The following is a 14,133-nucleotide window of genomic DNA, read 5'->3' as shown; positions in this document are numbered from 1 at the left end:
AACTGTGTTTTATATACTGTACTGGTTCAGTTTTCATTTAATTATTTTTTACATGTTTCTAAGTGAAGAACAATCATTTACATTTCATGTTTTGCTTGTTTACCTGTTTTTTTAAAGATTCTCTTAGGTATGGATCCAAAATGTTAGTTTGATGCTCTCTCAGCCACTTAGTTATCACTAAGTACAGATTCACATAATTTCAGCAAATTGTTTCTTATTCACTGGAAGTGGCTGGACAATCGAAAAGCTCACAAACTGATCAACTCTGAGCACTGATAAGGCAGGATTGAGTCACCTTTATTCAGGTTTTGGTCCAGAAGCTGATATTGAGCATGCCACAGCAAACTGGAGAAATTATAAAGAAGAGGTGTCATAACTATAAGTACTGTCTCTTTGCATGAATTTGATTGTTTGTTTGTTTTTTGCCAAGGAACTCTTTGAAGCTTATGAAATGATTGCGATTATTTTTCACTATATCATTGAAACAAATGGGAAAATGTATGAAACACAAAATTTGTTCCTGTGCCAAAACGTTTGCCTTGACCACAAACACTATACACATACACTAACCTTACAAAAGCAGATGACCTCTTTATGTATGTGTGAGAGGTGTGTATGAGAGTGTGTGTGTGTGTGTGTTATGATATTGTACAATGTGCTAATTTACATAATCCTCTCCCTGTTTCTGTCCTGTTATCGTTTTGAAGGAGCTTCATGGGGTAATGCCTCCTCTACCTCTCTCATCTTGCCTGTTTGTGTCATTATCAGTGTGTATGTATGTGAGAAAGAAAACATACATGGCTTACACTGCAAAAACAAGTAATTTCCTCACATACTCGGTCTTACTTCTTGACATCTAGGTCACAAAGTATAAAGAAATTAAAGTTAAAATTAAAGTCAAATAATCTAAATTTGTCTTTTTTAATACACCAACGACAATCTACCCTGTTTACTATATGGAAATGTATTTGGCCACAATTCTATGAGGGAAACCGGACAAACACAATTTTCAAACTGTATAGAAATTTAAGCCAATACATTTTTCAGCATCCTTTTGTGAGTAAGATTAAATTAACTGCTAACAAAAATATTTTTCTGTTAAAATTGCCCACTTGTTTTGAATCATGCCAGAAGCTAGGGCAAATCCATTTTACACAGAACACAGTTATATTAAAAAGATTGTAAAATAGTGATTGTTGAAGGAAACAATCAGCAATGTCAGAATGACAAATTACCACCCTTATCTGTTTTGTTTTATTTTCTTTTGTTTGTTTGTTTTTGTTTAAGCAGTAAGCAGTATATGTAGTGAAATTGCTTGTGAGAATGTATCTTTTTGGCAGTGTGTAATGTTTTGTTTGGGACACACGCATCTGGTCCACCAGCTATTCATGCGTCATGCAGATTGAGAACCTGGTTCCAGCAGTGTATCGTGTTGCTTGGCATCAGGTCCTTGCTCTATAGCCATTTGTGCTATTTGGGGACATGGCACGATAGTGCTCATATCTCGTATCTTCCCTGAGCCTTTGAGAGGTGTTTTTATCAGCACTGTGTTTTGCCACAGCTTTGGTTAGACTGGAATGATCACATTAATTTCATATTAATTGTTCAGCAGAGACTTGTTAACATTACAAGAAAACTGGTGCCAGTGGGCACGAGTAGTCGTCAGAGAATATTGAGCTCGTAGCATGCGGATTAGAGTGTGCATGCTAGTACCATGTGACTGTATGCGTGCTCGTAAATAGAGGTGTTAAATGACATTCCTGTGACTGTAGTGTCACATGATTTCCATCTACACCGAAATGATAGGCAGTACTTTGCAAAGGTCTTGAGCCTGCCTTATTTCTTCATATTTTAAACGTAGATAAAAATTGGTGCAATGTCTTATATTAAATCATGTGGACATATACATTGAAATACAGTATATAAGTACACAGTGGGATGCAAAGGTTTGGGCAACCTTGTTAATAGTCATTATTTCCCTGTATAAATCGTTGGTTGTTACAATAAAAAATGTCAGTTAAATATATCATATAGGAGACACACAGTGATATTTGAGGAGTGAGATAAAGTTTATTAGATTTACAGAAAGTGTGCGATAATTGTTTAAACAAAATCAGGCAGGTGCATAAATTTGGGCACTGTTGTCATTTTATTGATTCCAAACCTTTAGAACTATTTATTGGAACTCAAATTGGCTTGGTAAGCTCAGTGACCCCTGACCTACATACACAGGTGAATCCAATAATGAGAAAGAGTATTTAAGGGGGTCAATTGTAAGTTTCCCTCCTCTTTTAATGTTCTCTGAAGAGTACACGCACACACACGCACACACACGCACACATCCTCCAACCACACACACCCATATTTTGCTCCATTGCGGTTTCTTTCACACCTCAAACATTTAGTAAACAATTAAGCAAATACAAGTAATCTGCGATAAATTGCAGGTAGTAAGAAAATAAACTACTAACTCTTTTACGCTACATCCGCACCTACACGAGTATTTTTGAAAACGCAGCTGTTTCGTCCACACGTAAACGACGTTGGGAATCACCGAAAACGGAGATTGAAGATGAATTGCAGAATGGCAGATAGAGACAAAATACTGTTAATCTTACTGTCTGCAGGTTTTACACGCTTACATACACACGCAGTTACTGTCCCTCCATTTACAAAGGCAGAGGCGTCACGGTGTGATTATTTTACGTGTAGTTGTTTTTTTTTTCTCCTGTGTAATAATATTCAACATTGCTATCAATGCATTTTTCAAAAAATGCCTCTCTGTGCAAAATAGGTTTAAAAACATAAACAGCTGTGGGATACTGTTTGTCCGTGATTTGAACCGAGGGAACAAATCGTGGCAGGATCTGCCTGATATTATTTGTATCCCACTGTAACTTTACTGTATAAAGTATAGTATAGTATGTATATCTCCAAAATGTCAGGAGTAGTTAGTCAATACAAGAAGTGTTTGTGAACTAAAAATCAAGAATGTGAGATACTGTTTGACCGTGATTTAAACAGCCCAGCGCTGCTCCCGACAAAGGGAAAACCAATTCTGCAGGGGAGACCTACCTCGGCACTTGTGCAGGTGAAACCAAAGGGAAGATATGCTTCACCATATTTTCTAGTCTTTGGCTTAGAATGAAGTTGGTTTGGAAACATATTCAGCTATGCTTCATCTCCTGCTTTGCGTTTCTGTAGGCGCCCCGTGCTCGCAGTGTCCAAGCGTTTTGTTTTTTTCCCCCCCTTGTCATCCCGCGCCCTCCCCCTGCCATGGCTCTGCGCGCCCCCTAGGGGGCGGGCGCCACACTTTGGGAAGGTCTGGTTTAGGGGAAGGATACAGAAAGCTTTCTCAGAGCTTTAAGCTGTCTGTTTCCACAGTTAGGAACATATTGAGAAAATGGAAGACCAAAGGCTCAGTTCAAGTTAAGGCTCGAAGTGGCAGACCAAGAAAAATCTCAGATAGACAGAAGCGACGAATGGTGAGAACAGTCAGAGTTAACCCACAGATCAGCACCAAAGACCTACAACATCATCTTGCAGGAGATGGGGTCACTGTGCATTGTTCAACCATTCGGCGCACTTTACACAAGGAGTTGCTGTATGCGAGAGTGGTGCAGAGGAAGCCTTTTCTCCACCCACAGCACAAACAGAGCCGCTTGAGGTATGCTAAACCAGCTTCATTCTGGCATAAGGTGCTGTGGACTGATGAAACTAAAATTGAGTTATTTGGGCATAACAAGGGGCGTTATGCATGGAGGAAAAAGAACACAGCATTCCAAAATAAAAACCACCTGCTACCTACAGTAAAATATGGTGGTGTGGCCAGTGCAGGGACTGGGAATCTTGTCAAAGTTGAGGGACACATGGATTCCACTCAGTATCAGCAGATTCTGGAGATCAATGTCCAGAAATCGGTGACAAAGCTGAAGCTGTGCCGGGGCTGGATCTTTCAATAAGACAACAACCTGAAACACTGCTCAAAATCCACTAAGGCATTCATGCAGAGGAACAAGTACAACGTTCTGGAATGGCCATCTCAGTCCCCAGACCTGAATATTTTTGAAAATCTGTGGTGTGAGTTAAAGAGAGCTGTCCATGCTCAGAAGCCATCAAACCTGAATGAACTAGAGATGTTTTGTAAAGAGGAATGGTCCAAAACACCTTCAACCACAATCCAGACTCTCATTGGAACCTACAGGAAGCGTTTAAAGGCTGTAATTTCTGCAAAAGGCAGATCTACTAAATATTGATTTTATTTTATTTTATTTTTTTGTGGTGCCCAAATTTATGCACCTGCCTGATTTTGTTTAAACAATTATTGCACACTTTCTGTAAATCCAATAAACTTCATTTTACTTCTCAAATAACACTGTGTGTGTCTCCTATATGATATATTTAACTGACATTTTTTATTGTAACAACCAAAGATTTATACCGGCAAGTAATGACTATTAACAAACTTTTGCATCCCACTTATCAGTATACTTATAAATATATAAATACGGTGTATAAGGCAAAAATGATGTTTGTACAAAAAGCCAATATTTTTGTATTAACATCTTTATTTATTGTCAAGAGGCACTTAACCATCTTAGGCAAGCTTTCTTTTAATTTCTCTGTAGTTTTCAGGAATAGTTCTACAGGCTTCCTAAAGGACATTTTAAAAAAAACCCTCCTCTTTGGATTTTGACTGCCTTTTGTTCCATTCTCTGTTCAGATGATCCCATGTTGCTTAAATAATGTTCAGATCAAGGCTAAGCTGTAGCTGATAATCCATTTAGTGTTTTTCTGTCAGGTATACTTTTACTGCGCTGGCAGTGTGGTTTGGATCATTATCATAATGAAAACTCTGGCTGAAATGCAGACTCAACTCACAACAGAGCCTCCAACATGTTTTACAGTTGGCTATAGACATGTGAATTCATCATTCCATAGGACATTCAGTCTAGTTCTTGTGTAATTTAGCATTTCCTTCCTTAGGAGTATTTGGTGAACTGTAAATGGATGAACTGAATGGCCAGCTGTATCTCTCAGGTCCTGTGTCCAGGTTGTTGCCAATGCTCTTTGGGAATCACCCTGTTGGTGAAAATATATAATAATATTTAGATAATATAATATTTATTTTTGCCTAACTGTGTCATTGTTGGTGTTTTTTTTCTGAAAATTGGAGAAAATGCAGCTAACTTTCCAAGAAAACAAAAAACTTAAAAAAAGACCTTCAGAAAATCTGGAAAACTATTGCTGAAGACCATTTTAAAAACATTACAAGAAAATCTGGATCCATGGAAGCAAAACATAAAGAAGTGAGGTGTGGTTCAAGACTTTTGCACAACAGTGTACATTATGTTCCTTGACAGACATCTGTCTAAATCATCATCATTGTGGATGATTTGTTCCAGACCTGTGCTCAGAAAGTAATACTAGTTAAATTAATGTTTAATGTTTTCAGTGACTAATGAGCATCACTGGCTTCAGTAGAAAATAAATTAAACTTTATGAAACTAGCTGTGGAAACAGCTACTTATTCTATTCTTTTCTGGGGGGGGGGTTGTTTTTTTTTAAATATGAAGTAAAAATAATAGAAACAGTGAAATAGATGGGATAGGAGGACAGATAAGAAAAAACTTACACAAACTTGAGAAGAGAAGAGACCTCTCCCAGAATAGGTAATAGACAACCAAGATGGAGAGGACATATAAACTTTACCTTCTATCACAGTGAATTTAATTACTTTCGATAGCTCATAAACTGAAAGATAATTGAAAATCTGTTTTTTAATTAATTTTTACTATTTTTTACTTTTATAACTGGCTCATGTACTGCGTAGATGTGGATGCTACTACTAAGTTTATACTATATTAGATATATTTACTGGATTTGTGGAGAAAGAGAACTGAGATAATACCAGCTGATATCAACAAAAAATGCTAAATGTAGGTTTTTTAGATGAATATCAGCCAGTCCAAATTCAAAAGCTCTTTATTATGTAATGTGAAAGGATTCAGTAATTATAAAGTAAGCTCAGCATACAAATAAAATCACGTATAACCTAATCTGACTAGTTTCTCACACATGAGACTTACCTATACCTAGTTACCTATAGCTCTACACTGCAATACAAGAGCAATATTGTTTCCAATTTTGCAGATCACTACGACAGCTTTAAAAGAAATATTGTATCACGTTTGTTTACAAGCCTTTTGAATGATTTAAAGAAAAACACACTGCATAATTTTATGCTTGAAATACTTTAAAGTCAAATTGAGTCTATTTTATCAACATAAAGGAGCTAATGTGTGTTAATTTAATTAGTTTAATTAGATAATTACCAACAAGTAAAAAGCTCTCCATTTGATCAAATGCTGTTAATGCAGAAAGCCACCGTTTTAAGACAAGCAGGATGAATTTTAATTCCAGTTTTCTTATTTTATGGTCATATTTTCTTTTTTTTCTTGCATTTTATTTCATGTTTGATCCATTTACAGAATATCAAATACTTGATATCTCTGTAGATGTGATTCTAAATTGTCTTTATGAATTGAGTTCCTTTTGTTTCTGCAGCAGGTTTAGTCAAATCAAAACAAGTAATTTGCGGATGGTTTTTGCTCAGTCTTTGCCGTATTGTCGCTATCTTATACCAAGCCTTGTTTGACTGTCAGCTGTCATTCTCTCATCATGCATGAATCTTGAACTGCCTACCATTCATTTGATCAAGTGCTTGTCGCATGGACAACAAACCTGAATCCAAGGCCAAATCTTTGAATCTGTGACTTGACCTTCTTGAACTACTCAGACTGCATCATTAAACATGATGAAGCAAACTGCAATACTGGTTTGTAATGTTGGATTCAGATGCAAGTGATAACCCAGTTTTTAGGACTCATGTAACATTTCTTTAATTAGTTTTATTCTAAATGCCGTTATTATTATATAGACAATTTCCTAAAAGGCCATTGTTTTTCTTATTTGATCTCTTCATTTGATATTTTGGTTGAGACTCAGTAGTTGTTGTGTGTATATTACAGACAAGGACATAGCAGCTGCCTGTTTTAATACGACAGTTACTATTTGTGTATTACTTCAGTGAAAGGCTACCTCTAGAAATAGCACTTAGAACGCAATCATACCTACGATTTCACTCTTGTTTTCACTATGTGCTGTCAATGAAATAGTTTATCAACTGCTACCAAACAAAAAAATCTATTGTTACATTTTTTTTTCTTTCTTTCTTTCTGAAACTATGCTGTTGTCAGTTGATGCAAACATATGCCTTATTTTGTTTATGTATGTGAAGCATCCATAAATGTTTTGTACCCTGTTTTACCACTGTTCTCCCCCAAGTAGATTGCAACAAGGTGTGACCAGGTGGGGAACCCCCCATGCAACCCCAATCCACTTGCATCCTACTCCACCCCATTTTACCTTATACCTCATCCTAATACACCCTTTTAACCACCATTCTTTTTATGCTTAGATCAGCTTCATGTATAAATTATTAAACTCATGCTTCAGTGAAACAAATGTCTTTTTAAACATAACAGTAATGTGTCTGAGTGCCATCAACTAAAACCTGCCTGTACTTACCAAAACCCTTAACTACATTTCAATTAGCTGTACAGACATTTTTCATTGTTGTATTTTCTTGTATTTCAATCCCATAACATCAATTAAGTCCCAAATAACCCAACTAAGGTGCCTATAGATTGGAAATAATTTGTTTATCGCACATTGCTTTGAAGCTGATGGCTTGTTGTTTGCATACATTCCAGGCTCCAGGTGCTTAGTTATCCTGTGGAAGATATTACTACCTGGTCATATGTCAAACATTTATTTTTCACTCTTACTGGTTGACTCACCTGGAAGTTGAGAAACATTTATCTTGGGTCCCACACACTTCGCATTGCCAGCAGTTATTTCATCCATAGTCACTTGAAGTTGTAGATTTTCCTTTACTTTCCTGGTTGCCACGTCACTGTGAATCACTTCCAGTGTGTATGCAGTTGTAGGGATAATGTAATTTTATTTAAAAAAAAATCATGAATATAGAAAACATAGTTTAAGGCTCACGTGTTGATTTTTTTTCCCCATTTCAACCTGGGAACAAAATAGAAAACCTGTGAATGGTTTAGTTGTAAATGAATTGATAATGTTCTCACATTTGAATTTCATTTGGATAAAACTGTCAGTAGCGGATTCAAAGAAGCTAATTCAAAATGGACTTCTGCGCAGAGAAGGAATAGAAACAGTATGAAAATTTCAATTAAATTTTATTTACATAGCATGAAATCACAACTACAATTGCCTAAAGGCACTTTATATTGTAAGGCAAAGACCCTACAATGATAAAAAGAACATAGAGAAAATCCCAACAATCATATGACCCGGTATGAGCAAGTGCTTTGGCAACAGTAGAAAGGAAAACCTCCCTTTTAACATGAAGAAACCTCCGGCAAGGCCAGGCTTAGGGAGGGACAGCCATCTGCCATGACCAATTGGGGGTGAGGGGAGGAAAACAGGACAAAGACACGCTGTGGTACAGAGCCAGAGATTAATAATAACTAATAATTAAATTGAGAACAGAGAATTGTATAAACACATAGTATAAGTGAAAAGGGTGACATTCAATGCATCATGGGAAAACACAAATAAGCCCACAGTCTGACAGCGAAGTTCTCTAATGAGGTGATATGGCACTAGAAGGTCACTTATAAGACCTGATTATTTAAGACTTTGTATGTGAAGAGCAGGATTTTAAATTCAGTTGCTGGATTTAACAGGGAGCCAATGAAGAAGCCAGTATGGGAGAAATACTCTTTCTCTTTCTAGTCCCTGTCAGTACTAGTCCCTGTCAGCCCAAAGCTGATAAACGCATAGACTGTTTTTTCAGCATCAGATGAGTATTTTGCTAAATGACCGTGACATATCTCCATGAAATGAAAGAATGCTACACATGTGTTTTGCCTTAGTGTCACCTCAAGTTGAATGCTTGCATAGATGCAGTTATCCCTTAGTTGATTCTTTGCCAGCTCCACTGCTAATACAGTAACTGCTAACATGAGTTAGCACGAGCTAACTCCTACATGCTCATATATATGTATATGGGAAAGCAGGTGGTAGAGAGCAGAAATAAGCACAGAGTGGGGATAAGTGACAAAACATGACTGATGATATTCAGTGAGTTACGCAAGTGTAGCAATTGTAGGGGGTACTGGGAATTCTGTAACAGCAACTGTATGCAGGCTACAGCAGCTCAAATGCCCAGTTTGAGATTTGACAATGAGATATGTAGAAGAAAATCAGTTAATTAATGAGCTGGGTAGTAGCAGTTTTAAACAGTGTGATCAGCTGATGTGCTGTGGTTAATTGACTGCTTTAATGTGCTTCACATTGGTCAGCTGACTTGGGTTAATGCATGCCTGGCAGACATTAACACAATGTTGTGTACACTGTTGGCTCTTTTAATAAGTCTATTTATTTTATTTTAGTTTATCGTAAGCCCGTGCATGCAGACCAGTACCTTTGACTCCCACCACACTCTGGAACACAAACATAGAGGAAATGTTTTCTGATGGTGTTGCAGAATCTTGATTACTCAAAGCCAGAAAGGAAAGAAAAGGAACACACATATGTAAAGAAAGCTCTTAAAAAATGCGGTTATCCCAACTGGGCTATCATCAGATCAATAACGATGCACAGTAACAATGGTCAGACATCAACATTGTCATCCTTTATGTCGCAGGTTTATCAGAGAAACTCAGGGAGAATCTTCTCCAAGCACGACATCCCAGTGCATGTCAAACCCAGCCACTACAAAAACTGGTTCATCCCAAGGACACAACTCCCAAACACAAACTAAACAACATAATAATAATAATAATAATAATAATAATACATTTTATTTAAATAGCGCCTTTCAAAGCACCCAAGGACACTGTACAACAGATAAAAACTGGAAATATACACAATGATAAGAATAGAAGATAAAAGTTAAAACATACAGAAATTTAAGAATAGGCAATTTTAAACAAATGAGTTTTAAGGGTGGACTTAAAAAGAGAGAATGAGCTAATATTTCTGAGGTCCGGGGGTAGGGAATTCCAAAGTCGAGGGGCAGAGCAACTAAAGGCCCTCCCTCCCATTGTGATCAGACGAGCAGAGGGAACAGAGAGAGAAAGAGAAGATGAAGATCTGAGGCAGCGGGATGGGAGCTTCATCTGTAATAAGTCAGAGAGGTACGGTGGAGAGAGAGAGTGAATAGCCTTGAACGTATACAGAATTATTTTAAAATGGATGCGAAATTTGACCGGGAGCCAGTGAAGTTGCTTCAGGATTGGGGAGATGTGGTGGGTAGAAGAAGTCCTAGTAATAATACGGGCAGCAGAGTTCTGGACACGTTGGAGCTTGTTGATAGATTTTTGTGTGAGGCCAAATAATAATGAGTTGCAGTAGTCAATTCTAGAGATAACAAGATTATGGATGAGAATGGCAGTGGCGTAAGGTGTGAGGAAGGGGCGGAGGCGATTAATGTTACGGAGTTGGAAATATGCTGCACGTGTAATATTATTGATATGCGAGTTAAAGGATAATGTGCTATCGAGAATGACACCCAAGCTTTTCACAGAAGGAGAGATAGGGACCAGCGAGTTATTGATGGTGAGAGAGAAATTGTTAATTCTGGATAGCAGTCGTTTGGTGCCAACCAGAAGAAGTTCCGATTTATTGCTGTTGAGTTTAAGAAAGTTGGAGGAGAACCAAGAATTGAGTTCAGCTAGACAGAGGATAAGGGAGGGTGGAGGAAGAGTAGAGTCAGGTTTGGTAGAGAGATAGAGCTGGGTGTCATCGGCATAGCAGTGGAACTGAATATTATATTTACGAAAAATATATCCGAGTGGAAGAAGGTAGATGATGGAATTAAACCTCACAGGTGTGCCATAGTGCATGCTGTGCAGTGCAGCAGTGGCGGAGCGGGGGGGGTTGGCTTAAGCCCGGGTTGTTTTTTCAGAAGCCCGGGGTCTTTTGGAGTGTAATTTTTTCATAGTTAGATGCCTGGCTGACAACTGTATAAAACAAAAAACTACACACAATATTCGAAGCACATAGTGCACACTGTGGGAATTTACAACTGTGCGTAAATCCCCCCTAATATTGGTATGATCCGAGCTCAGGCACTAAGCGGGGCGGGGCAGCTGCAGCCTGCGAGTGCGCTGTTGGAGAAACAGAGCCAGGCAGACAGAGGAGAAGTGAAGTTCGACCAGGTACCAAAGCAAATCATTCGTACTGTACAAATAATGTAAATATGACGGTGTATCATGAAAGATTGATATCAAACTGATCACTTGACCCATATTACATTACTTGCTCTTCAATTGAATTAACAAATAGCGAAATGAAAAGCCGAACAACAACAATGCTGTTTCTTTAGAGAGTCTTAGCTTACATGTGTGTCTATTTCATATTTTCAGTTGTTACCCTCCACGGCTAAATAAATCGGTTTCAGTAATGTACTGATACACAAGAATGGACGTAAGGGGCTTCTTTCAATGAGAAAAGAAAAAACAGAAGAACATTTTTTTACTGTACAACATCAATTTAGAGTAAACTTGTTTTGTTTTGGATAAATAAATATTGAAATATCTTTTGAATTAGTTAAATGTCAGAATAAAGAGAGACAGAGCTTTCTATTTTTTATCACTTTCATCAAATTTAGGAGTACATGTAAACTAAGTTTATTGTTAATTAATAAGAAAACTCATTCTGAGCTGAAGAAGCTTCTGAGAGGTTAGTAGAGTCCATGTGAGTAAATTGGCGGCACACCTGTGGATGCATATAAGGCAAAACACAGAGCCTGTTTCTTTGAAATGGGAAAATCAAGAAATGTCAACCAAAACACCAGGAAACGAATTGTGGAGCACCATAAGTGTGGCTCAATTTTGAATACAATTTGGTGCCATTTGCAATTAAGAAATGCAGATAGTTTCTCTCTTTACTCTTAAAGTTAACAAATATGTTTTTTATATTTATTAATCTAAAAAAAATAAACATTTAGTCTGATTTGATGTTACAATTAAAAAAGTGTTTGTGTTTTCATCTGAAGAGTACGTAAATATCTGGTTTCAACTGTATATTTGATGATTGTCAGCACAAAGAGGGAGAGAGAGGAACAGAGAGGGATAGAGAGGAGAATGAGGACAGAACAGAGATGGAACAAGAGCAGGTGAGACACACGTTAGTCAAATGGTTGTTTACAAAAGAATCACCGTATCATAGGTACTCTTTTATCCCGTACCTAGTGTTTCTTTTTAGGTTTGTTATTTTTCAAGTTATATATTTATTAAGTTATGCAGGCTTGTTTGCACAACAAGGCTAAATAATTATATGAACTTTTCTGAATCTGTACTTTGGTAGAAATAAAAAAAATAAGTGTAGTGCAGGTCTATGATGATTTTTAGTGCTACTATCATCTAGTTTTGATTCTGGTTCTGTCTTGGTTAAGTCCTAAGCAGTCCTGATTTTGAACTGTTGCAGTCCTGTTTTAATTCCGGATCAGTTCTGGGTCTGGTTGAATTGGGGTTTAGTCCTTGTGTCTTGATACAGCCCTGATTATGTTCTGCCTTGCTGCTTAATTAAAAGCACCCCCCCCCCCCCCCCCCCCCCCAAAAAAAAAAAAAAATAAAAATAAAAATAAAAATCCCACATGCATACTACCCTTTAGGGCTAAGCCCCGGGTGTTTCAAATGTCTGGCTCTGATTTGAGGAGTGTATAGTGGGCTTCCCTCTGTACTTATCCTACTAGAGCTTAGTAGAGAATTTGATACTGTTGAACATAATATTTTATTACAGCGATTGGAGTATGATGTAGGTATAATTTCTTATGGTCTTCTTCTGACAGTGGACTGAATTTATCTTTATCTATACATGAAGCTAGATAACACACCAATTACTGCAGGAAGCTCTTAAAGACAAAAAAAAACCTGGATGACTTATAATTTCCTGCTTCTAAATTCAGATAAAACAGGGGGTACTGTACTCAGCCCTAAAAATCTTAGAAACATGGTATCTAACCAGGTGCTTACTCTGTCTTGGCCAGTAACACTTTGAGGAATCTTGAAGTCATTTTGACATTGGTCTTTCAGTGAACAAATTAAACAAATGTGCTGGGCTGCTTTCTTGCATTTGTTCAATAGTTCTAAAATTAGGAACACCCTGTCTCAGAATGATACTGAAAAACTAGTTTATGCATTTATTACTTTTAGGATGGACTATTCTAATTTACAATCAGGTTGTTCGAAAATCATCCTGAAAGTTAATCCACTTAATCCAAAATCCTACAACAGAAGTACTGACAGGTACTAGAAAGAGAGAGTATATTTATTCCATATTAGCTGCTCTTCATTGGCTCTCTGTTAAACCTCTGAGTAGTTTATTTTACGTAATTTTATATATTTATACACACACACATGCACACACACACACACACACACACACACACATATATATATATATATATATATATATATATACACTGAACAAAAATATAAACGCAACACTTTTGTTTTTGCTCCCATTCCCCATGGGATGGACTTAGAGACCTAAAATTCATTCCAGATACACAATATAACCATCCCTCCCAAACAGTGGTCACAAATCAGTCCAAATGTGTGGTAGTGGGCACATCTGCTATATTGAGATAATCCATCCCACCTCACAGGTGTGCCACATCAGGATGCTGATCTGACACCATGAGTAGTCCACAGGTGTACCTCAGACTGCCCACAACAAAAGGCCACCCTGGAAGTTTACAGTTTTTTGTTCTATTGGGGGTCTGGGGACCCAGAACCGGTCAGTATCTGGTGTGACCACCATTTGCCTCATGCAGTGCAACACATCGTCGCATGGAGTCTATCAGATTGTCAATTGTGGCCTGTGGAATGTTGGTCCACTCCACTTCAATGGCTGTGCGAGGTTGTTGGATATTCATGGGAACTGGTACACGCTGTCGTATACGCCGGTCAAGCACATCCCGAACATGCTCAATGGGTGACATGTCCGGTGAGTATGCTGGGCATGCAAGAACTGGGACATTCTCAGCTGCCATCTGCCCTGAACAATGTGAACCATGATTCATCC

General features: G+C 37.7%; 1 protein-coding gene across 1 annotated transcript in view; it reads left to right on the top strand.

Annotated features, from left to right (window-relative positions):
- LOC146657141 (voltage-dependent N-type calcium channel subunit alpha-1B-like) overlaps positions 1–14,133 on the top strand; it is a 342,261-nt gene that overhangs the window by 179,311 nt on the left and 148,817 nt on the right. The window lies entirely within an intron of this gene.

Source organism: Rhamphochromis longiceps, linkage group LG12 (genome assembly GCF_057381845.1).
Source record: "Rhamphochromis longiceps isolate RC_006_pf linkage group LG12, R_longiceps_female_GT1.1, whole genome shotgun sequence".
Lineage (NCBI taxonomy): Eukaryota > Metazoa > Chordata > Actinopteri > Cichliformes > Cichlidae > Rhamphochromis > Rhamphochromis longiceps.
Note: the sequence above shows the minus strand (reverse complement) of the source record. Positions and strands in the feature narration are given on the sequence as shown.